The sequence below is a fragment of the Natrix helvetica genome, assembly GCF_964273705.1.
Source record: "Natrix helvetica genome assembly, chromosome: 12".
Lineage (NCBI taxonomy): Eukaryota > Metazoa > Chordata > Lepidosauria > Squamata > Natricidae > Natrix > Natrix helvetica.
Window position 1 is genome coordinate 10,588,471 of NC_138556.1, and position 24,505 is coordinate 10,612,975.

At 41.1% G+C, this 24,505-nt stretch overlaps 1 protein-coding gene across 3 annotated transcripts in view; it reads right to left on the reverse strand.

The window, feature by feature from the left end:
• NTRK3 (neurotrophic receptor tyrosine kinase 3) overlaps positions 1-24,505 on the reverse strand; it is a 589,676-nt gene that overhangs the window by 452,729 nt on the left and 112,442 nt on the right. For 2 of the 3 annotated variants that reach the window (XM_081964824.1, XM_081964825.1), the window contains exon 3: positions 9,124-9,208. The exons of the other annotated variant lie outside the window; for it this stretch is intronic. The gene's annotated coding sequence lies outside the window, so the exon portion shown is untranslated. The remainder of the gene's footprint in view (positions 1-9,123; positions 9,209-24,505) is intronic. 3 annotated transcript variants of the gene reach the window in all.

The window sequence follows — 24,505 nt, forward strand, 5'->3', positions numbered from 1 at the left end:
TACTTGTAATTACAATTAGGCCAGGCCGGCTAGTCGAAACAGGTGGGTCTTGAGTTTTTTAAGGAAGGAGCGGAGGTCCAAGGTAGTTCTAATATCGGGGGGGGGGAGGTCATTCCAGAGGGTTGGGCCCATCACAGAGAAGGCCCTACTCCTAGGCACCGCCCGCCCGCACTGCTTAGCGGAAGGTACCCGGAGTAGCCCCTCTCTGTGAGAGAGCGGATTGGTCGCAGGGATGTGTGGGGTAGAATGCGATCCCACAGGTAACTAGGTCCCGAGCCATGGAGCGCTTTAAAGATGACAATCAGCACCTTGAAACGCACCTGAAAAGCCACAGGCAGCCATTGCAGCTCGTGCAGGAATGGTGTTACATGGGAGTACCTAGTACTCCCCAACTGCCCAGGACAGTTGACATCTCAAACTTCCATGGTGTGGGAGGAAACATTGGGTTTGTTTATTCATCTCATTGTTATGGACACTGATCTCACAAAAAGTGACTCCGGGTGTGTGGTTCTGAGTGGGTTCTTGGGGATTTCGCTCCATTCTGGAAGGCAGAGCCACCAAGCACCTGATTCAGTTTTGGAGCACAGAGGTGGATCCAGAGTCATAGAAGAGATTGTTCTTAAGTAGCCTCTCCCTATTCACCAATTTCTATGATGGCTATTCTTGGAGAAAGTAACTGAAATCTTTGCCACTTCCTCATTAGATGAAATACATTGCTTGGATTTGCTTTTGAAATTGTTAGTCATCTCAAGTGAATGTACTGATAGCAATAACAGTTAGAGGTATATACCACTTTACAGTGCTTTTACAGCCCTCTCTAAGTGGTTACAGAGTCAGCCTATTGCCCCCCCCTCCAACAATCTAGGTCCTCATTTTACCAACCTCAGAAGGATGGAAGGCTGAGTCAACCTTGAGCCGGTCAGGATTGAACTTCTGGCAGTGGGCAGAGTCAGCCTGCAATACTCCATTCTAACCTCTGCACTATCGTGGCTCACCATGATTGATTAAGTCATCAGTATTCACAAATGACACATAACATAGAGAGGTCTACTTGGTTACCTATAAGCTTCTGAGTGCAATGCACAGCTCCATTTTTGATCTTTAAAACCTTATATCGCTTGGCACCCAGATATGCATAAGACTGTCTATTTCAAATAAATACTATCTTTCCAGCGGGTACATCTCAGGCACGGTAATCTCTGATTCTACTTAATGGTAGGTACAGTTCTTCTGTACATTTTTTTGCCCTTGTAAATGATAGATAATGAAAACTGGGATTCAGATAAATATTGCCAATTAAATGTCTTGTGGTGCATTTGATAGGCTTAAATATCTTCCTTTCCAGATGATGTACTGTAATAAAATACTGTCCATCCTTTCACCGATGCAAACAAGATTTGAGTACATAGTACATATAGTGGCACACTTAAAAATGTTCCAAGGAGGTGATGTTTACCAATTATAGCTTAAGTTGAAACAATCTTTATATAGGGAGCAATCTTCTCTAAAGGGTATAATATAGTCCTCTCCCTCTCTCGGTAAGTAATTATGGAGGGGATGAATGGCAATACACACACACACACACACACACACCTAAGAAAGGCACAGCTTTTTCAGAAGAAGGTGTTGACCACTTTTAAGTTTTATTCTTTGAGGTGGAAGAAGAAAAGAGCGAAGAGCTAAGGGAGAAAAAAGAAATGAAAATCTGACATAGTTTTAGAATAGAATAGAATAACAGTAACAGAGTTGGAAGGTACCTTGGAGGTCATATAGTCAACCCCCCTGCTCATGTAGGAGACCTATACTAGGGATTTGAACTGCTGAACTGCCAACCTTTCTGATTGACAAGCTCAGTGTCTTAGCCACTGAGCCACCTAATCAGGCATAGAATAGAATAGAATAGAATAGAATAGAATAGAACAGAACAGAACAGAACAGATAAGAACAGAATAACAGAGTTGGAAGGGATCTTGGAGGTCTTCTAGTCCAACCCCCTGCTTAGGCAGGAAACCTTACACCACTTCAGACAAATGGTTATCCAACATCTTCTTAAAAACTTCCAGTGTTGGAGCATTCAGAACCTCTGTTTTGCCACTTATTATTTTAGAACAATTGCATTTCATTGGTTTTACATGCACGGAATAAGAAAAAGCAAAATAATGAAACATTCATTCATTCCCACCTTCCAATATCAACACCTCCCAAATATTTCCAACTGACAACCTATAATTCAAGTAATACTTATTTTCTCCACAAATAGGTTTAAATTAATTCTATTATCTCTGATACCAGTTGGACAGGGTGAAGGTACTGAACCAGGGCAGTGCAAGATCTGGACTTTGAAATCGATTGAATAATGTGTGGAAATAGGAGTCAAAGCTGGAACTTTCATAATAATAGATTTCTGATAGAACAATGCAAAATGTACATTTCACACGCAGTTCTAGAAGGAACTGTTTCCTTTCAGGGATAATAATATTAATAATAATAATATTTAATGCTTCTAGACCGCCCCCTCTCCCGAAAGGGACTCGGGGCGGTGTACAGTTCATACAAAATATAACAAGATACAATAAAATTAAATATGTACAGTTGACAGTTGACATGGAGGAGGTTAAAATGCCATTAAAAGAACTGTACAAAGCAGATATAAAATAAATTCAAACCCCTAAAAACAAATACAGTAATTAAAAAACCCCTAAAATAACCAGATATAATACGTTTGCCAGGAGGGACAGTTGAATTATGCCAGGCCTGCTAATCGGAACAGGTGAGTCTTCAGTTTTTGCCGGAAGGAGCAGAGGTCAGAAGTGGTTCTAACGTCAACCAAAAACCAAAAAGTTTTTAGCTTATCTCAGATAAAATTTTATCTTGGATAGCATTAGCAATAGCACTTATATACTGCTTCACAGCGCTTTTACAGCCCTCTCGAAGTAGTTTACAGAGTCAGCATATTGCCCCCAACAATCTGGGTCCTCATTTTACCCACCTCAGAAGAATGGAAGGCTGAATTAACCTTCAGCTTGGTGAGATTCGAACTGCCAAATTGCAGGCAACCAGCAGGCAGCAGAAGTAGCCTGTAGTACTGCATCCTTACCACTGTGCCAACACAGCTCTTATAGTCAATAATTGACTATAAGTGGAGCTGGCAGCAGATTTGGACAGTGAGGAGGTTGAGGAGGAACATGGGCCAGTCCTGGAGTCTAGGGAAGGCTCTGGTGAGGGCTCTGTGTCGGAGGCAGAGATAGGACCAGGGTCATCTGACAGTTATCAGCTGCCTTCGGAGTCAGACATCAATTTGGCAGACAAACAGCTGGAGCCTGTTCCCAGTGTGCGCATGCACAGAGTTGCCAGATGAAGGGAACAGCTAAAGAACAGGGGTCGACTTGGGAGTAAGACCACAGGTGGACACTGAATGGCCCCTCCCAGAGAAAATAAAAGAGGAGCAAAAGGAGAGTGGAGTTTGCAGGAGACAATTAGTTTGCTTAATTGGTTCATGACTCTCCGAGATTCCTTGCCAAGTTTTGCAGATATCAGCCTGGCAGCTCTCCAAGCCAGAGAAGGTCTGTGACTGTAAATCCTCCCTTGAAAGACTTTGCTGGATGTGAATGAGCAGAATTCAGAGTAAATTAACAAAAGGGGTTTGTTGTTGTTGTTGTTGTGAAAAGGAGTTTGCTTCATGCTCTTGGAAAGCCTTGGTCAGAACAAAGGGAGCCAAATACCCAGCTTCCACAGAAGATAATTGGGGAAGTTAAAAAAAAATCTTGTCTGAAACAACAGCTCTCTCTTTCCCTGCCTTCCCTTCCTCTCCACACACACACACAAACACCAATTTGGCAATTCTTTTAACAATGAAAGTTTTATCAGTGGTCTGAAGTCATGTCTGCACTCATCTTTCATTCATGCGTTGTTCTCAACTTCTCTTCTAAAAGCAAAACATATGTTTAGGGATGTTTATTCAACTAAGGGGCAAACAGCATATAAGGTGATGAAGAAACCCACAGTTGGGGAAACGTTATCAAACTGCTCAGCAACAGATCAGAACGTGCGTGAATTGAGAGCAAGGTGCCTTTAGTATTAGACTTCAAACTCTGTCCCTGTCTCCAGAAAGTTGCTTTTTCCCCCTCCTAAATGAGGCTTCCCTTCAAGTAATCAAAAGAAAGCAATCTAAACAGTGAAAGAAGAATAGCAAAGACTTTAAATAAGTCCATACAAATCAGCTGTGCAAATGGGCTGGAGAGGCGCGGTGGTGGATGTGTATATATTATTAAATAGTTCTAAATGAGTTTCCTGTAAGGTTTTGATAGATGGGGTTGACAGAGCTTTTACAGAATTAAAATCTCGCACCAAAACTCCTGGGCTGTTATATGCATTAGGTGTTGGTTGTTGTTGTTGTTGTTTTGGAAAGTAAAGGAATTAGATCTATAGGGTTCTAATTCAGAAAGGAGGTGGTAGAGAGACCATCTCATCGGACTGAACTTCCTTCTGAATGCCCTAAGAGCCTTCCTTTAAAAAAACTTGGATATTATATACTGATATCACAAGGAAAATGGCTCAGGTGTGGGCTTCAAAAACTTCAGCAATGGGTTCTCTGCCCGGTGGCTGGGTGGGCGTGGCTATGGTGGGCGTGGCCTAGCCGGCCTCCTGCTCCACGGTGGGGGGGGGGCGTTTTCGCCTTCTCCAGGCTCCAGAGGCTTTCCTCAAGCCTCTGGGAGGGCGAAAACTGCTTTCCCCATGCTCTGGAAGTCCTCTGGAGGCCAAAAACGGCTCCATTTCTGGTCTTCTGCAACTTCTGGGAGGCCCTTTGTCATCGTCGTCCCCCGAGCCCCTGCATGGGCCCTGCACTTCCCCCATAACCAAAAAGGGGCCACGTGCAGACTCCTGGGAGGAGCAGGGTGGGAGGGGCATGGTGGGAGGAGCCAGCCAGGGGTGGGATTTGTAGGTTCTCCTAAACTGGCCATAACATTAGCTACAGGTTTTCCCAAACCTGTAGCAGCCCACCCGTGAAAGGGCTCCCTTAAATTTGCTCCAAATAAAGGAAAGAATACCATAAACGGTTTCTCAAGATTCTCAGTGAAGAATGCAGGAAGAGAAAGATAACTTAAAAGGGGGCAATCTTGGGATGCCTTGAATAGCAACAACAATAGCGCTTAAACTTATATACCGCTTCGTAGTGCTTTACAGCTCTCTCTAAGCAGTTTATAGTATCAGGGTTGAACTCCTGGCAGTGGGCAGATACTGCCAAGCTGTACTACTGCATTCTGACCACAGCTATAGAAGCTATATTCCTGCTCCCGTGCCCTTTAAAAGAATTTGAAGGGATTTGAATCCTAAGAAATCACGGCCTAGCTAGCTAAGAACAGATCTTCTCAGACAAAATCTGATTTTTTTTTAAAAAAAAAGATAGGGTGACTTTCTTTTTGCAAGAAAGTGTAAATATAATTTACATATTTTGACTTTGATAAATCATCTGACATTCTGATTAGCAGTCTAGTTAAATAAGGGCTGAATTGCCTGAAAATCACACTTACAGAGTGCTCATTAATACTTACTCCACACAGAAAGGAGATATGAAGTAGTCTAGAGTGGGCCTTACATTCTCAAAAAAATCCATAACACACTTGAATTAAGAGGAAGAGGAAAAGAGGAAAACTTATTAGGGTTTTTTTTCCTGATGAGAATAAGGAGTGAAATTCTTAATAGTCTAGAACAAGGGTGTCAAACTCATGGCCCTGGGGCCGGATGCGTCACACGCTGGCCACTCCCATGCCCAGTTTTGTGAATGGGAAGGAAGTTGTGATACATCACGAGATGCCACAACGAGGATGCAAGTTTGACACCCCAGGTCTAGAAGGCAGAAACAATTTTAGTATATTTTTTTGGCTTTTTGGTTTGGGATTTTGTGCCTTTGAGTCAGTGTTGACTCATGGCAACTGCCTTAGAGAAGGCCCTACAGTTTTCTTAGCACAATTTCAGAGGTGGTTTGCCATTAGCTGCTTCCTAGGGCTGAGAGAGATTCCAGGCAGCTCATCTGCCTGGAATCCACACTGTATATTGGACATTAATACGATTGAGCGGGTCCAGAGGTATTTCACGAGAAGAGAACTCCACTCCTCTAATTCCCTATGCCACCAGACTTGAAATTTTGGGCTTGGACCATCTGGAATTGCACCACCTGTGGTATGATCTAAGCACAGTTCACAAAATTGTCTTACCTGTCAACGACTATTTCAGCTTCAACCTCAATAATACACAGGCAAACAATCGATACAAACTCAAGGTTAACCACTCCAAACTCAATTGCAGAAAATACGACTTCAGCAACAGAGTGGTCAATGCCTGGAATGCTCTACCTGACTCCATTGTTACATCCTCAAACCTCCACAGCTTCAACCTTAAACTGTATTCCGTGGACCTCACCCCATTCCTAAGAGGTCTGTAAAGGGGGCGTGCATAAGCGCACCAGCGTGCCTAACATCCCTGTCCTACTGTCCCCATTTACTTGTATTCATTTATTTCATTTATATCCATGTTTATATTTATACTTGCCATCATGTACATGTTTGACAAACTAATAAAATGCAAAAAGTACAAACATTTTGGCTGCTTTAACTGCTTCCTAGGGCTGAGAGAGACTGCCTGGCCTAAGATCACCCTGCTGGCTTTGTGCCTAAGGGGGGACTACAACTCATAGTATCGCAGTTTCTAGCCAACTCCCTTAACCACTACACCAAGCTAGATCTCAATATGGAATTAGTGAAAAATAGCAGCCTAAAATTGAATAGAGACAATGCAAAGTTCTTCACTTAAGAAAAAGAAACCAACTGCACATAATTAACATGTTAAATACTTTGCTTGGTAATCGTATGTGTTAAAAGGATCTTGGAATGGAAATTAATCACAAATTGAGCATTGGACGCTAGTGGAAAATGGCTTCTAAAAAGGCAAATGAAATGTCAGAATGCACAATAGGAAAATAGTCTCTGAATTAGCATGACTAATATTTCCATTGTATGCTACAGTGGTCAGAACAGCCGGTCTTCAATTTAATTCTGGGAAGCACACTTTAAGAAAGAGAAACCAGAAAAGCAGTAAAGATGGGTTATAAGCAGAGGTGGTATTCAGTTCTGACAGGTTCTAGAGAACCGATAGTGGAAATTTTGAGTAGTTCAGAGAACCAGAAAATAGGCTGGCCACGCCCCTGCTGCCTCCCAGCTGATCTTCTTTTGTTGCCCTGAACAGTAGAACGGAGCCGGAAAGCAGGTTAGCGGGGTGGAGAGGGAATGGGGATTTTGCAGTAACCTTTCCCCGGGAGTGGAGAGGGAATGGGTTTTTGCAGTATCCTTCCCCTGCCACGCCAACCAAGCCATGCCCACAAAGCCACTCCCACAGAACTGGTATTAAACAAAATTGAATCCCACCACTGAAGCACACTTTAAGAAAGATTCAGAGGAACAAGAAAAACAGTAAAGATGGGTCATAAGAAATAATCTGGGAAGACCTAGGAAGAGAGATTGAGGAATTTGATGTCTTTAGCTTTGAGAAAAGAAGATGAAATAGAGACAAGATGACACTTTTTAAATCGCTGAAAGAATTCCATAAAGAAGGTCAAGACCTATTCACAGTTGTCTCACATTATAGGACACGTATTAATGGTCCTAAATTACCGGAAGATAAATTCCAGTTGAATGATAGCAGAAACATTATTTGAACAAATTATCAAATAAGGTATTGAACTTTTTTTTTTTTTTTTTGCTGCATGCATTCAAGCAGAAGCTGGGGAGCCAATTGTCTGGTGTAAGGAAGTGGAGTCGATGGCTTAAATGATTCTTTCCAGATCTGTGATTTCAAGAATATTCTCAGACTTCTGTCCGAGTTCAGGGAAATGGCACTGCCGATGTTAGCAGGACATAAACCATATTCAATTAATTCTGTTTCTTCATAATAGGACTATAGTTCAATGATATAGAATATGAGTTCTGAATTCAGAATTTGAATTAAGGTGATGTTCAATTTGATTCCAAGGTCTACCAGTTCTAAAGTACAACTTCATTTTTTTCAAAAAACACTTTTACACTAGAATGGTCCAATAGTATAAACACAACACTCTGAAATACAAAGCATATTTTCTTCTTAAAAGCTTCCATTAAAACCCAGTTAGATTTATTGGTGACAAACTTAAAAGAAGGGAGAAAGCTTTCTTTGAGTCTGTTCACACAGTACACTTCCTGTAAACATTTTCTAGGTTTTCACAATATATTGAATAATGCACTATCCAGGTAAAACTAGATTCATACAACACAGTAAATTATGTAGTATAATCAGAATTAATACTAAGTTAGCAGAATTAATACTAAGTTGTATATATGAGGCCATAGGAACATTGGAACATGCAGATAATCTATCAAATTCAGTCTGATTTTGAATTTTTATCTCATACTTTAGGACTAATTTTCTTCTTGCACATGTCTTCAAATGCATTGTATTATTAGTTCAGTCAGAAGCAACAAATGGAATTATATTTTATCTAGGCCAACAAATCATATTTATAAAGTAGATTCAGAGATGATTGAAATCACCAATGAATCACTAAAATGAATCTTTGTGCACAAAGGATATTGTTTGAATTCAGCAATTGTTTTCATATCAAATATGAAATATTCAGTGTGTGTGTGTGTGTGTGTGTGTGTGTGTGTGTGTGTGTGTGTTCCCCTTGCACTTATGTGCTAGTCATTCCAGACTCTAGGGGGCGGTGCTCTTCTCTGTTTCAAGGCTGAAGAGGCAGCGCTCTCCGAAGACGCCTCCGTGGTCATGTGGCCGGCATGGCTAGATGCCAAAGGTGCACGGAACCCTGTTGCCTTCCCACTAAAGGTGGTTCCTATTTTTCTTCTTGAATTTTTATGTGCTTTTGAACTGCTAGGTTGGCAGAAGCTGGGACAAATAACAGGAGCTCACTCCGTTATGTGGTGCTAGGGATTCGAACTGCCAAATTGTCGACCTTTCTGATGTGTGTGTGTGTGTGTGTATGTATATGTATATATATAGTGTCACTTTTAATTTTCTTTCTTCAGAACTATATAGTCCTCTCTGAAATGTTTAGTTAGAAAATTACTACACCCCTACCTTTTCTTCTTCACACTTCTAAATGCCAGCTCATGCTCAAGTCTCAAATCAGATTTTTGTTTGATCAGAACTTATTGGCAACAACCTGAAAAATAGGACACAGAGGAACAACTATGGTCAATTTAGCTCATTACTGAATTAAAGTATTATAGTAGAATCTTGACCATCTACATGCACAGAGATTGGATATATTCCAAGGCCTGGAGAAGTATTTAAGGCAAAGAATCACAATGCCACAGATTACAGTGGGTTCTTAGTGCTGGATTCACACCACAAACTTAACTGGTTACTTAATTAACTTGTTTTGGGGGTTCACAATACACTGAGTCATAAAGTAAACAAATGAAACCAGAAAAATCTTGCTCCAGTACCTTGGACAGTTCCAACTAACTAATTTGGGGAGGACTTCAGTTGTGTGCTTTAATTTATTTGTAAATTCCAATAAAAATTGGGCTACAATTGCAGTTAGACGATGTCTTTGATCCAGAAAACAAAGTCTGTGTGTATCCAAATGCATAGTTGGAGAAATGAAAAACCTCTGCCCTCCAGACGTTGTTAAATCATCTTCCAACAGCCTCAGCCAGTATAACCAATTTTGAGGGAGATTTGGAACACTCCAAGTGGATCACTCTGTCTCCATTTTTATGACTCAACTTATTTGAACATGACTTGGGGTTCTAGTGGAAAAGAAAGTCAATTCCATGTAGCTGTAAAGTCTGTACACCTCAAATCCAAGGAAACCATTGACAGAAAAGAAGTCTTCTTGAACCAGACTGGGAGATATATTGTTTTTCCATTTCTTATATTAGATATCACCCGGTAAAAATAATAAGGATTGGTGAATAATTACTTATTTGCAAAAAAAAAAAAATCTTATGGGATTCATTACTACAAAAATGGTGATAACTAACTACCGTAGCTCAACTAGCATTTAGAAAAGTTCTAGATATTGACTTGAAGAACTATTTTTTCTGCATGGAGGTCAAGCTTACTTGCCCTCATATGAGCAATGTGGAGACAGAATAGGCAGAAGACACTTCCAATAATCTCAACAAGGGAATAAGGAAACCTAAAATTAGATTTACTTGGTTTTCTTGATTTTCAGGGGACTAAAGGAACATTTTTCTCAGAGTTCATTCAACTGTAATTTATTTTTGTATGACACTTAATGGTAGGTTTGTGGATGAATATAGCAACAAAATTATGAATAACCATAATCCAAGTAAGTCAATGAATAGGGTTTTTTGTGTTCTCTATTTCTAAAATTTTAAGATTATAATTTCAACCAGACATTTTATTAAACTACAGCATACCTTATCATACACACTCCATTGGGTTGAATCCAATTTGAATAATATTAAGCAAAGACCTATTGAAACTCATGGGTTAAGTCTAGAGCCAGCCAATTTTTTTGGATATAAGCATTAGAAATTTAAAAATAAACTATAGGTTAGTCTTTTTTCTTTGTCCTCATAAAGACAGAAGATTGTTCTCAGGATACAAGATCTACCTGCCAAACATATCTACAAATGGAGCAGATAAGTCCTGATTTTGTCTAATAATGCAGTGTTTATAAAGCTGAGCTAACATCTGTCTTGCAGTTTTTGAGAAAATATTTATTTCTAATGTAGAAAGTTTTGAAGTTTGTAAACCTTTTTTAGGGCACTTAATTTTTGTTCAGATAAACAGTTGGGGTGTCAAAAGTTGCTTCTGGTGATTTTTTGCTCCACACTATTTCATTAGTCTGGATGCCAACACTTATCTACCTGAAGAAATCCAACAAACAACATTTTCTCCAAATAGATTTAATGGGAGTGTGAAAAAACAAGGTGTCTGTAGACCAGAGGTGAAATCCAGCAGGTTCTGACTGGTTCTGGAGAACTGGTAGTGGAAATTTTGAGTAGTTCAGAAAACCAGCAAATGCCACCTTTGGCTGGCCCCAGAGTGGGGTGGGAATGGAGATTTTGCAGTATCCTTCCTCTGCCATGCCCACCAAGCCATGCCCACCAAGCCACACCATGTCCACCAAGCCACGCTCACAGAACCAGTAGTAAAAAAATTCAAATTTCACCACTGCTGTAGACTAGCAGATAGACAGTTGTACAATGAAAGATAGGATATTCACATGCACCTTTTGGCCACCTTGTAAATAAATACCATATCATCAATCACCCATGAGAATCTCACCAAAATCCTTGTTTCTATTGAAAGAAGTTTCAGAAAACACTTTATCATAAAATAGAAAGATAATCTTCCAGCATGACACTAGTATTTATGCTTCAGAGTGCTGTGGTCTTCTGTACATTTGCTTGGCTAGATTATAAGAAAGAGTAGCAGCTGCAGAAACAGGAGGCATCATCTCAAGAAAAAGGGTGAAGAATGTGTGGTTAAAAAGATGGGCATCAATGAACCACAAAGCCTTTTAGCAGCCATTTGTCTGCGATGGATGCTGAGCCAACAAATATTAGCATGTCAGACTTTCCCCCTGTTAAAATCCATTGGCTTCAGGCAATTATCTCTCCCCCACCTTCACACAGACTGAAGAATATCCATGCTTTCTTTAACCCCCAAACCCACACTGTCTTAACCCAAAAGCAAAAACGAAGGGCAAGCAAAAACAAAAAACACTGCTCAAGGCATGGTCAAGTTTGACTTTCTTCATCTGGAAACAATATAGATGAGATCAATGTGGAGTCTCTGCAAGGTATATTTTTTTAAGATAATAGGTTTTCAAAGTGCATCTAAAGAAGATGGATGGATGGAGAAGGGGTGGGGTGGGGAGGTGATAACAAAAATGCCAGCAGAGTTTGAACTACTTCGACAAATAATTGCAGGAATGGATCCGATCAATTGTTTCTTAGAGGACATCAAGGGCACAGAAATGGAACAAATTTCTTGAAATCGCAAAAAAAAAAAAAATATGGGCTCCATCATTGGAAGAAATCCAACTTTGAATGGAGTTACTTAGAACCTTCCTGGGTTTCAGCTGTCTAAAACCAGAGCTTCATCAGTGGTAGAAAACAAACATGAGATGGATCCAAGGGTATTTTGTGGGTAAAATCTGGTTTGTGTGAATTCCCAGAATCCAACACTTTCCCAATTCCAAAGTATTTTCTTCACAGAGTGCAGATGGTAGAATTGCTTCTTCTTCTTCTTGTGCCATATCCATCATCGGACGTTGGCGATCATGTTGGCAATCCGATTTTTGTCAACAGCCGCATGAAAAAGTGCTGCTGAGTTTTGTGCAAACCAATCCCTTAGGTTTTGAAGCCATTGATGTTCTTCTTCTGCCTGGATATAGTTTTGGGTTTATCATGCTTCTAGCAGACTGGGAGATTCTTAGCACCATTGCCCATTTAAGGGACACTGGTACTCGGGGCCATTATTAGGTTTTGCCGCCATTAACATGATTTCCCTGGGAAATATATCATGTAGTAGTCTTCCCTTTGCTTTCTATACTGCTGTGCATGCGTTGTTTAAGTGGCTGCTACCACACCATGTGCTGTTCTTCTGAAGCCGTTCTGACCAATGGGGTCTCCACCTTCAGTTGATACTGATGAGCCAGCTGCCATTCACCAGGCCTATTGGTCCACCAGAGGTATTTGATTCCCTCCAACCCATCATTATAGCATAAAAGGTCTACCGGGAAGGGGGCCCCAATTTGCCACCTGGCGATGCACTTTGTGGGGGTTGCAGGCTTCCCCTAAGAGTAGAATTGCTTGGCATGATGTAATTTCCATGCCACTGGTTCCAGTGGGAAGCAACTCATCCATGGATTTTAAAAGAAAAAAAATGGGGGAGATGTAAAATCGTCATCATCTTCGTCAACAACAGCATCCAAAAGTCTGAATTGTTCCTCTCTTCCTTCCTTACTGAATGCTCAACTCCATCAGGGCTTTGCACAATGTTTGTTTGTTTTTCAATCTTTGAATCTTCCGATTTGACGGGGCTGATCTGTCTAATTTTGAAGGGGGCATTTGGGAAAGATTTATTTTTAAATCAGATAAATGATATTCACATAGGGCATAATTGGGATTCATTGCTCAATAATGAAGTATTACAGACACTGACTTATGTGACTTTCTAAAAAAAAAAGCAGACATTTTCATGGAGGCTCAACTAGCAACTGCAATCAATCCAGATAGCTCAAAATTATATTTATGTGTCCCCATACTAATAATTCATTTAGAAATAGTTTCATTTGCTTCAATTTGCCCTTTGTTACTCTTTTTCCATGCTTTTCCTCCGTTCTTTCTCCTCTATCACATTATATTAGAGATGGGGAAAACTGCAAAATGGCTGTATGCTTGGTCTATCACTCTGCCCATTGCCTATTGTGATTCAGGATTGTAGAAGTCACAATTCAACTGGATGGGTAGTTGAATTGTTATCTATATCAGAGGTGTAGACTACGTACCTCTGATGATGTAGATATTAAAAGTTGCTAGATGGAACATTTTTCCTTTGTGCATATTTTTCACACGTGAGACATAAAATTCCAAAGGCACCTTAGTTGCCCATTACTTCATAAAAAGTTTAAAAAGCTAGACTAGATGATATTTGCAGACGATACTAAGCTGGCAGGAATAGCTAACACCCTAGAAGGTAGGCTCAAGATCCAGATGGATCTTGACCAGTGATGGGTTTCAAAACTTTTTAGAACCTCTTCTGTAGATGTGGCCTGCTTTGTGGGAGTGGCTTGCCAGCCATGTGACCAAGTGGGAATGGCTTAGCAGTCATGTGACTGGGTGGGCGTGGCCAACTTGTAAAATGTGGTGAAACTCACTTAACAACACTCTTGCTTAGCAACCAAAATGTTGGCTCAGGAACTCTGGCATTTGAAGCACGCAACTTCAAAGCTGTCAAACTACAAGACCCTTGTACCCCTAACCCTTTAGAAAAAAAAACCAGGGATGTTCAAACTTGACAGCTTTAAGACTTGTGGACTTCAACTCCCAGAATTCCTCCTCCAGTCATGTTGACTCAGGAACTCTGGCATTGAAGTGTGCAAGTCTTAAAGCTGTCAAGTTACAAGACCCTTGCACCCCTAACCCTTTAGAAAAAAACCCCAGGGATGTTCAAACTTGACAGCTTTAAGACTTTAAGGTTTAGATAGGACTCTTAGAGGTGGGCAGGGTGATTGGTGAGCCAGCCAATCAGTGAGCGGTGGGTGGGACAAGCATGGTGCAGACAGGCAGGGGGGAGGGAGCTGGAACCGGTTCTAAACGGCACTGTAGATTTGTGGAACCTCTTCTATAGAAGAGATTAGAACTGGCAGGAACCCACCCCTGATCTTGACAGACTTGAACACTGGGCCCTATCTAACACAATGAAATTCAATGTAGAGAAAAGTAAAGTCCTACACTAAGGTAAGAAAAACCAAACATACCCATGAAAACTGGGTGAAACCAAGCTTAATAGCAGTGATTGTGAGAGGGAGCTTGGAGTCCTGTTGGACAACCAGCTAAATATTAGCCAGTCGTGTGCAGCAGCAACCAAAAAATCCAAAAAATCCAATGAAATCCTAAATTGCATTAACAGAGGGATACAATCAAGATCAAGTAAGGTACTAATACCATTGTATAAAGCCCTAATAAGACCACACCTAGAATCCTGCATCCAGTTTTGGTCACCAAACTATAAAAAAGATGTTGAGACACTAAAAAAAAGTCCAGAGAAGAGCAACCAGGATGATTAGGGGACTGGAGACTAAAAGATACGAAGAAAGGTTACAGGAACTGGGCCTGGCTAGTCTAGTGAAGAGAAGGAACAGGGGAGACATGATAGCAGTCTTCCAATATTTGAGGTGCTGTCACAGAGAGGAGCTATTTTTCAAAGCACCTGAAGGCCAGGCAAGGAGCAATGGATGGAAACTGACCAAGGAGAGATTCAACCTGGAAATAAGGAGGAATTTTCTGAAAGTGAGACCAATCAACCCATGGAACAGAAGTTGCCTTCGGAAGTTATGGGAGCTTCATCACTTGAGATTTTAAAGAAGAGATTGGACTGCCATTTGTCAGAAATGGTGTAGGGTCTCCTGCTTGAACACGGGATTGAACTAGATGACCTATAAGGTCCCTTCCAACTCTGATAATTTGTTAATATGAACCAATATCTAGCCAAAATGGATAGTGAGTTCCATTTAGACATTTGGCATTGCAATGCTTTAAAAAAAGGTTAAATTTTTAGCCAAGAAGACTCCTTGCTTGTGAATTGTTGCCTGAGTATCTCTGCACTGTTGTTCTCCACCATCTCTGCTTTATGCTGGATTGTTTATTTTCAGCTTTAACAATGTGCTTTTTAAAATATTTTTTATGGGCTGTATTGCATTTCTTGGTAAAGCACTTTAATCCATTTTAGTGCCCCCATCCTTCTCCTCAATGGCAATGCCGTGGTTAGTCTAATGCATCCCACTCACCCCAGGGTTACTAATGAGGTCACACAGCATACAGTATCCAAACTGAATAATTCACTAATCAGATGCTGCCGACTCCAGTGGTAAAATTTATTTCTGACACCTAAACAGCAAATGGGTTTGTGGAAGCATATGCAAACATTCCCAGGCACTTTCCCCCTTCAAATAGAGATCATTTGGGCAGAATTGATAGAACTCCATTTGGCTTAACAAAACTATTCTATCATCTTTACCCGAGCAAAGTTTTAGGCCAGAAATGTATTAAAAGGATTGGGAAAGAAGCTAGAAACCTACATAACAGTGGCTCCTTCATCCATATGACCTATATTTACCCACAAATATCTCTCTTTCTCCTTTTACAGATCCTTGGCTGGTTTTGAAAGAGCATGTAAAAAATGCAAGTAGAGAAATAGAGACCACCATGCACCTTCAGCCACATGACCATGGAGACGTCTTCAGACAGTGCTGACTTTTAGGCTTTGAAACAGAGATGAGCACTGCCCCCTAGAGTCGGGAATGACTAGCACATATGTGCAAGGGGAACCTTTACCTTTATATGTCTACCAACTCACCAAGCCATACAATGCAATCGCTTTCCCAGATTTTGCATTGAGCAATGCATGAAATCTTGCAAATGAAATCTTTTAATGATTCTGCCAAGGGGATAACCATTGGACAGTCCCAAGCACATGGAAAGGAACATTAAGTTGAATTATAAAGAGGGAAAAAACATGTCTGGGTTTGGATGGTCCCACCAACTGCTGCCTAACTAGTAAAGAGCATACTAAATTAAAATTGCCCACACCTCTGAGATTTTTAATAGCTGCTAATTTTCTGATCCTAAGGGCATCTCGTATGTTGACTCCTCTCCTCTCAACCTTCCATTCATTGGCCCTACTTTGTTTTGCTTTATTAGCCTCCATTCATACCTCTTTCTTTCGTCTTCCCATTCTAAGGCATTGTCAGAATACTTTAATGAGCACCCCAGAGGAAAGGAGAACAGTACACAGATCTAATTAATTAGCAATGTTACCATCACTCCAAAGCCCTTCTGTGACATTCCTAATAATAACAACAGCAATAACAACTCGTGTCTTTGGTGGGGTGGCGAGGGGGAGGAAAGAAGAGCACAACTGTGGGCAGCTTTGGGAAAACACTGTATCTCAAACACATGTCACTAATCCTGAGAACAGGTGGTGATTGCGGAAACTACGTCCGCTAAAGACTTTCCTAGGCTGCGTACCTCACTAATGCCATGCATTTGGCTTGGATACTAAAATGGAAAATGCTTTGTTCCTTGGTGTCACTAGACTGCTTCATTTCACAGTTTGCCGTATTGAATACTGGCTGGAGATGTCTTGAATAGCAGTTGGCATATTAAAAGATCTTTTGCCAACCTAGCTGTCAGATCTGGAAGCCATCTTTTGCATTTGGGCCCTCAGACCTGCCACATTTTCTACTGTGGGAAAATGAGAGAGGGGGGCATTATATAGAGTGTGGGTGACATATAGTCAAAATAACATTCTATCTCAGAAAGTCAAGGTCTTCTTGCCCTGCAGCTGCGATGGTGTGACTGGGAGGCATCTCCAGTGTTGGATGGTGCCTGATTGGACCTTGTGATGGACATGTGGGTGACGGGAAGGGACTTGAACTTTCATTTGGGTGGGGAAAACCTAGAAACTTTCAGATTTCCCAGATGTGCCAATAGGACATCTCTAATAAGTTGGAACTTTGAGGAAACTCAAGCCTCAGAGTCTTATTTTGTCGGGGGTGTTACTTGGAACCCTAACATTAACCCGAATCACCTTAAACAACTCTATCAGCTCCCCTGAACTCTGGGGTGCTGTCCAGGGTCCTGAGCCCCAGCGTTGACCCAACCTGGGTGGTGCAAAGACGCAGGGAAGATAACATTAGCAGTTAGAAAGCATGCAAATGCAAGTAACAGAGTAACAGAGCTGGAAGAGACTTTGGAGGTCTTCTAGTCCAACCTTCTGCTCAAGCAGGAGACCCTACCCCATTTCAGACAAATGATGGTACAATTCTTCTTAAAACCTCCAGTGATGGAGCATCTGCAACTTCTAAAGGCAAGCCATTCTATCAATTAAACAAGTCATTCCACTGATTAAAGTAGATAAATGGGTGCCACTTTGGTAGGAAGGTAACCATCTTCCATGTGCCTCAGTGTACAGTCATGTGGCCACATTACCACAGAAACGGTCACTGCCCCCTAGAGTCCGACACGACTGTCAGGGGAAATCTTTACCTATTTTTTGTCTTTTTTAATCTTAAAAATAAATAAATATTATGAAGTATTCTGGGAGCTGTGTGAGTGAATGTTATCCTGTTTAAGGAAGGAAGCTATTAGGCTAGGTCCAGATATCACAGGAAAACACAATATAGTTTGTTTGTTATACAAATCCAATTATTTGGCTTATTCACCAAGTTTGGATTTATTTATTTTTTGATCTTTGGTACCTTTGTATCTATTTTTATTTATTCAATTTTCCTCTCATTACAGTTATGCAACTGTCAGTGATACCTATTATATAACGCTCAATCTTATCCATTCCCAACCTTGCAAACAGGCAGAAGTGAGATTGCAACTCTCATAGTAATCAGGCACACTCACTCTCTCCATGCTCTCTGTTCAGTAGGAAGCAGTTTGTGAATTTCAATGCGTGCTGAATTACAGACATAAAAGAGCCACATTCTGGGGGAGGGGGGGGGGAGATGATAAGAATCTTACATGGAAGTTGGAAGATTTTACAACCCTTACAGATCTCGCTTCTGTCCAGGTCCAAATGTGGTAGGACAAAAAGAGATGGAGAATGGTGATAATTTTCTGGTTAATTTTTCAATACATTCTACTGATGAGCTTGTTGCATTTTGGGTTTCATGTAGCTATTGTCCAATTAACAATGGAAGGAATAAATAATGGAATAAATCCAGCATGGAAGGTCAAAAAGGGACTTTGTTGGCAGATCTTTCAAAATGTGTCTATCCCAAGGGTCGGCAACCTTAAACACTCAAAGAGCCACAAAGGTCCTAAATGGAAGCTCCCCCGTTTAATTCTGGAGCTGACCGGAAGTCCGGTTCCCTCAACATAGTCTCCTCCTAGCGCAGCATCCTTTACCCTCTACCTGTCCCAACCAAAAGCCCTATCAATTGTGGACCTGACCGGCAACAGGGAGCTGCAGCAGAAGGATGAAAGAGCCACATGCAGCTCCAGAGCCATGGGTTGCTGACCCCTGGCCTATCCCAAAAGAAAAAGCAAAGAAAATTCTCCATCCATGATCTAGATGGTTCCAACTCTGTTGACCTTTCTAAGTCTTGAGGCCCTGAGTGTATGTAAGGATCTCCTTCTTGGAATTTAATCTTACGAAGGGAAGCTCTTCATTGGATCAAATGAACCCCAAAGAAGATATCCATACATGCAATGTGTATAGCTTGTGTCTAGCTCAGTGCCTAAGCCTGCCTACATCCAACTGCCAGGTGAGATTATGTGATAAATGATTGCATTATCTGAGACAGCTTTTCATTTTCATCCAATCTGGCCTGTCTGCCCTTTCAGCCTGGAACTGTTGATAGCATTTCTTCCTTCACCAACATCGCGTCTTCTACCCACTTGTCAAGCTGTCACTGTGAAGAAAAAGAGGAGCCATTTTCAAGGTGGCCACAGTTTCTATTTTGAGTTAAAAGTCTGAGTATACACAGTATAGATATCCCTGAACTCAGCTCCCTGCTTCAAAAGGCTCACTTGTCTAAATGGGTGATAATATTTCCAAACTGGACATCACTTCCTTCATTCAACGTCTTTCTCAAGGCTTGCTGGAGTTGGAGTCAGTTCTGGGGGTTGTAGCTTCTTTTCTGAAAGTAATTTCAATTACCTTTCTCCAGCAACAGGTCGAGTTAGACCCTGCAAACCTTCTAAGAAAATAAATTAGAAGTATCTAGTTTATTTTCTTCTGCAAGTGCTCTATCCATGGTTCCAAACAGCAAGAGGTAATCAAACAGTTCATGGTCAAAAATCAACATCAAATTGTTGTTGGTGGTGTTGTTAGTTCTGAAGTCATGTCCATCCCATCGCGACCCCAGGGACAACGTTCCTCCAGGCCTTCCTGTCCTCTACCATCCTCTGGCAACATCAAGTAGTCATTTGGAAAAAAATACACTAAAATTCTAATTCAGGAGTTCAGAATCAGGCGACGGAACAAGAAAATATTGTCATGTCAAGGAAAACCACAGTGTTAGGGACAGCAAAGAGGAGGTTCCACCAGGAACACTCTGTGGGGTGTAGGACACTATACGTAGCTCTTCTTCTTTCCCCTCAAAAGATGACCAAAAGATGTCTGAGCAGGCCATGAGAAATATAGATACCCATATAAAGATTAAGATAAGCGGATCAAGATGTCCTGCTCTATTTAACTGCATAATTTTGAGGCAGATTTCTAGCCTAGCAATCTTTTACTGCTGACTTTTCAATTAAAAAATATGATCAGATTGGATCAAGGAGACGACCAAACCATCTTTAATTTTTTAAAAAGCCCAGAAGATTTATGGTAGAATCGGATTCACTGCAAAATAAATGTAATAAATATTGCTCTGCAATATTTCCTGATAGGGCTATGTAACCATACAACACCTCTTCCATCTTGTTGGCAGTTTGGTGGTTCAAATCCCTAGTACCGCGTAACGGAATGAGCTCCCATTACTTGTTCCAGCTTTTGCCAACCTAGCAGTTTGAAAGCACATAAAAATGCAAGTAGAAAAATAGGAACCACCTTTGGTGGGAAGGAAATAGCATTCCATGCACTTTCCGTGTTTAGTCATACCGGCCACACGACCACAGAGACGTCTTTGGATAGCGCTGGCTCTTCGGCTTTGAAACGGAGATGAGCACTGCCCCCTAGAGTCAGATGCAACTAGCACATATGTGCAAGGGGAACCTTTACCTAGAGAGAGAAAATGATAAATCCTAGCAAGACCTGATTCCTGCTAAAGAGAGTTCCACAGGGGAGTGGATCTCAAGCCAAACATCCAAATTTGCTCCAGTTGGATCTCAGATGGATTTTTTTTAAAACCCAGAAATATGTTCCTTGGTCTCCTTGTGACCATGAAGTGCAAAAACATTGGAGAAACCACACTAAGGCTTCTTCGACATTTTCTTCTTCTTTAGAAAGGAAAAGAAAGCACTTCCCTTTTCGATGGAACTTTTTCACACCTCACTGATCCTGACATCCCATGGGACTTGGCTAATGAATCCCACACATACCATATTATTCTTGGATGAGCTGAAAAACATCCCCCATGAGAAAGCAGAAATTGGAATAATGCTCACTCACTGGAAACTAAGAATCACAGGAGTGGCTTCTGCAATCAAATTCTTCTCCAGGTTCCTAGCTAATATATGCACCCACCAACGCTCCATGCTCCACGTTTAATGTAAGAAAGAAAAAGGTGAAGAGAAATATGAATGTTAAAAGAGAGGCCCTTGTTCACATCACATCTGGAATCTCCATACCTCAAGTTCTGGCATATCAATTTTTTGAGGGGAGGGTGCTCTTACAGACGTTACCAGTTATTTGTAATCACATTAGAGAAACTATTTAATTCTAAAGAAGGCTGTTTGTGGGACTCATTTCTTTTGACTGCATTACAATGAGAAGATCAAACAGAATCAGCTTCAACAGGGCGATTATAACCAAGGCAGAGAGAAATCGTTGGCTGGGTGTGCAAGAAAAGAGGCAGTTAGATTCTCTTCTGACAAAGAAAAATCTTTGCAAACTTAATTAATTGATGACTGAATTAGAAAGCCAGATAGCCAAGAATTGAGCAGGCAAAAAATAAAACCAGAAGCTAGCTGATGAAAGAACGGAGGCATATCTCGAATATCTTTAAATATATCAGACTCACTGGAAGTTGTTCATATGGGATAAATCGTAGGGAGATAACCTTGTCAATTGCTTTTCAGCTCATAGGGCTTGTGAATGTCAACAGGTTCATGGAGAGATTATGACCACCAGCTGCTTCCTAAGTCCTTGCCTTTCTTGGCTAATTAAATCAGTCAACTTGGGATTGGCTTCATGGTTAAGAGAGGTAAGTAACAACTCTTTCAGCACAGGATGTTATTGCTTAATAGAATACAGTTACAAGACCATTATTGGAAAACCATCCCTTGATCCTGAAGAACTTGGTAATTAGAGGTCAGCTTCAAATATTCCACTCTTGGATAAGGTGATTGACAAAGTGGGTGGTCTCACGATTCCAGATCAGTGGTGGGATTCAAAAAGGTTTTACTACCGGTTTTGGGGGCGTGGCTGGGTGGGCGTGGCTTAGCTTTGTGGGCATGGCTTAGCGGGCATGGCAGGGTAAGGATGCTGTAAAATCTCCATTCCCTCCCCACTCCAGTGGAAGGTCACTGCAAAATCCCCATTTTCTCCCAATCAGCTTGGACTTGGGAGACAGACAGTGGGGCCGGCCAGAGGTGGTATTTGCTGGTTCTCCAAATACTCAAAATTTCTGCTATCGGTTCTCCAGAACTGGTCAGAACCTGCTGAATACCACCTATGTCTGGAACTGATTTTTATGGACCTTTTCCAGTTGGGCTTTCATCTAAAATATGGTACTTAAACTGCACTGGTCACCTACCAAGGTTTACCATAAAATCATAGGTGACATATGCCAGGATCTAGATAGAGAAGTTTGACTCTGATCGTTCTCTTGAAATTCTCATTAGCTTTCAGTACAGGTAGTCCTCAACCTACGATCACAATTGAGCCCAAAATTTATGTTGCTAAGTGAGAAATTTGTAAAGTGAGTTTTGCCCCACCTTATGACCTTTCTTCCCGCATTTTGCTAAGTGAATCTCTGCAGTTGTTAAATTAGTCACACAGTTGTTAAATGAATCTGGCTCCCCCATTGACTTTGCTTGTCAGAAGGTCTCAAAAGGTACATGAGTCCAGGACACTGCAACCGTCATAAATAAGAGTCTGTTGTCAAATGTCCGAATGTAAATCACAGGACCATGGAGATGCTGCAACAGTCACAAGTGTGAAAAATGATCAGGAGTCTCTTTTTTCAGTGCCATTGTTATTTTGAACAGTCACTAAGTGAACTGTTGTAAGTCAAGGACCACCTGTATCATGTATGGTATCTTTTTAAGCCATCTGGCTGGAACTGGGCGCTGGAAACCTGCTTTGCAGAGCTTCCAGCCTGTTCATCCAGCCCTTTCATGCTGGATTTTGAGTAATACTATTTATTCCTCCAAGTATTCTCCAGGGTTCTATTTCTCCTTTGATGTTTTAACCAATACAAGAAGTAACTGGAGTTTTGGGATGGGAGGCCAACTCTGCTGCTCCTCTCCATCTGAGTCAAATGAAACAAGTGATATCCTCGAGTGCTGTCTAATCTGAAAAATAGCAACAGCAATAGCACTTAGACTTATCTACCGCTTCACAGTGCTTTACAGTTCTCTCTAAGCGGTTTACAGAATCAGCACATTGCCGCCCCAACAATCTGGGTAAGCATTTTACCCACCACGGAAGGATGGAAGGCTGAGTGAACCTTGAGCTTGGTGGGATTCGAACTGCCAAATTGCAGTCAGTCAGCAGAAGTAGCCTGCACTACTGCACTCTAACCACTGCGCCACCATGGCTCATATTGGACCAGATTCAGTCTGGATGAAGGATAAGAAGCTAGAACTAAATGCAGAAAAGACTGAAATGCTGTTAATAAGAAAAAAAAGAGACCCCAGAGCTGATGTGAAGGTTGTTCTGTGTAAGTTAGCATTCTCTCCACAAGAACACATTCACAGTTTGCAAATACTCCTTGACTTGCCCGTCATATTTTTAGGGACTTAATTATTAGTTTAAAAACTAATTTCACTGTAACTTTTTATTTCAATGGTATTAAGTTCACTTTGGTGTGTCATTTGCACTGTTAGTGTTGCAAGACACCTGGAGTATTAGAACAAACATAAAAGAGAGGTATAGGTGCAGAATTAATTAAACGCTAATCAGAAAAAAGTATGGAGCGGACGCTATTGAAAAGTGCTGTGCCTTGAAATGATAGTGGTTGCAGCAGGGGTATCTCAAATGAAATAGAAGCATTCTTCCATTAAGTCTCAATACTTTGGTCTATCTTAAATGATTCACCTTTTTGAAGAAGCATCTCCAAATAGAATAACAGAGTTTGGAAGGGACCTTGAGAGTCTTCTAGTCCAACCCCCTTGCCTAGACATATCCAGTTCCTGCAACCGTTCTTTATATGTTTTGTGCTCCAGTCCCCTAATCATCTTTGTTGCTCTTCTCTGCACTTTTTCTAGAGTCTCCAGATCCTTTTTATATCGTGGCGACCAAAACTGAATGCAGTATTCCAAGTGTGGCCTTACCAAGGCATTATAAAGTGGAATTAACACTTCACGTGATCTTGATTCCTCTGTTTATGCAGCCTAGAACTGTGTTGGCTTTTTTGGCAGCTGCTTGCACATGGCTGGCTCCTATTTAAATGGTTGTCCATTAGGGCTCCAAGATCCCTCTCACAGTTACTACTATTGAGCAATATATGCATACCACATATACCATACTTGTGCATTTTGTTTTTCAAACACTTCACAAACTCTCTCTAACATTGAGAGATCCTTGGTGCACTGATGATGTTAGCTAGTTGGGAAATAAAAAGTCTGCAAGGAAGCAGTCACGCTCAGAGAGTACCAAGGGCCCCTCATTCCAACCCTGAGCTTCGAATATTGTCCTTTATCTTACTCTAACGTTATTAGTATTATCATTGCAAATGTTATCAGCAGCAATTGGGCTGGCAAAAATCCAAGTCAGGATTTTTGCAGCCTTCACGATGTTTCTGATCTAGTATGCTTTCAGGCGTTCTGTGTGATGTGATCAGAGTCTCGTAATGTACACAATGTGGCTGGTTTGGTTTTGGGAAAGCGCATTGTGTAATGTACGTACAGTA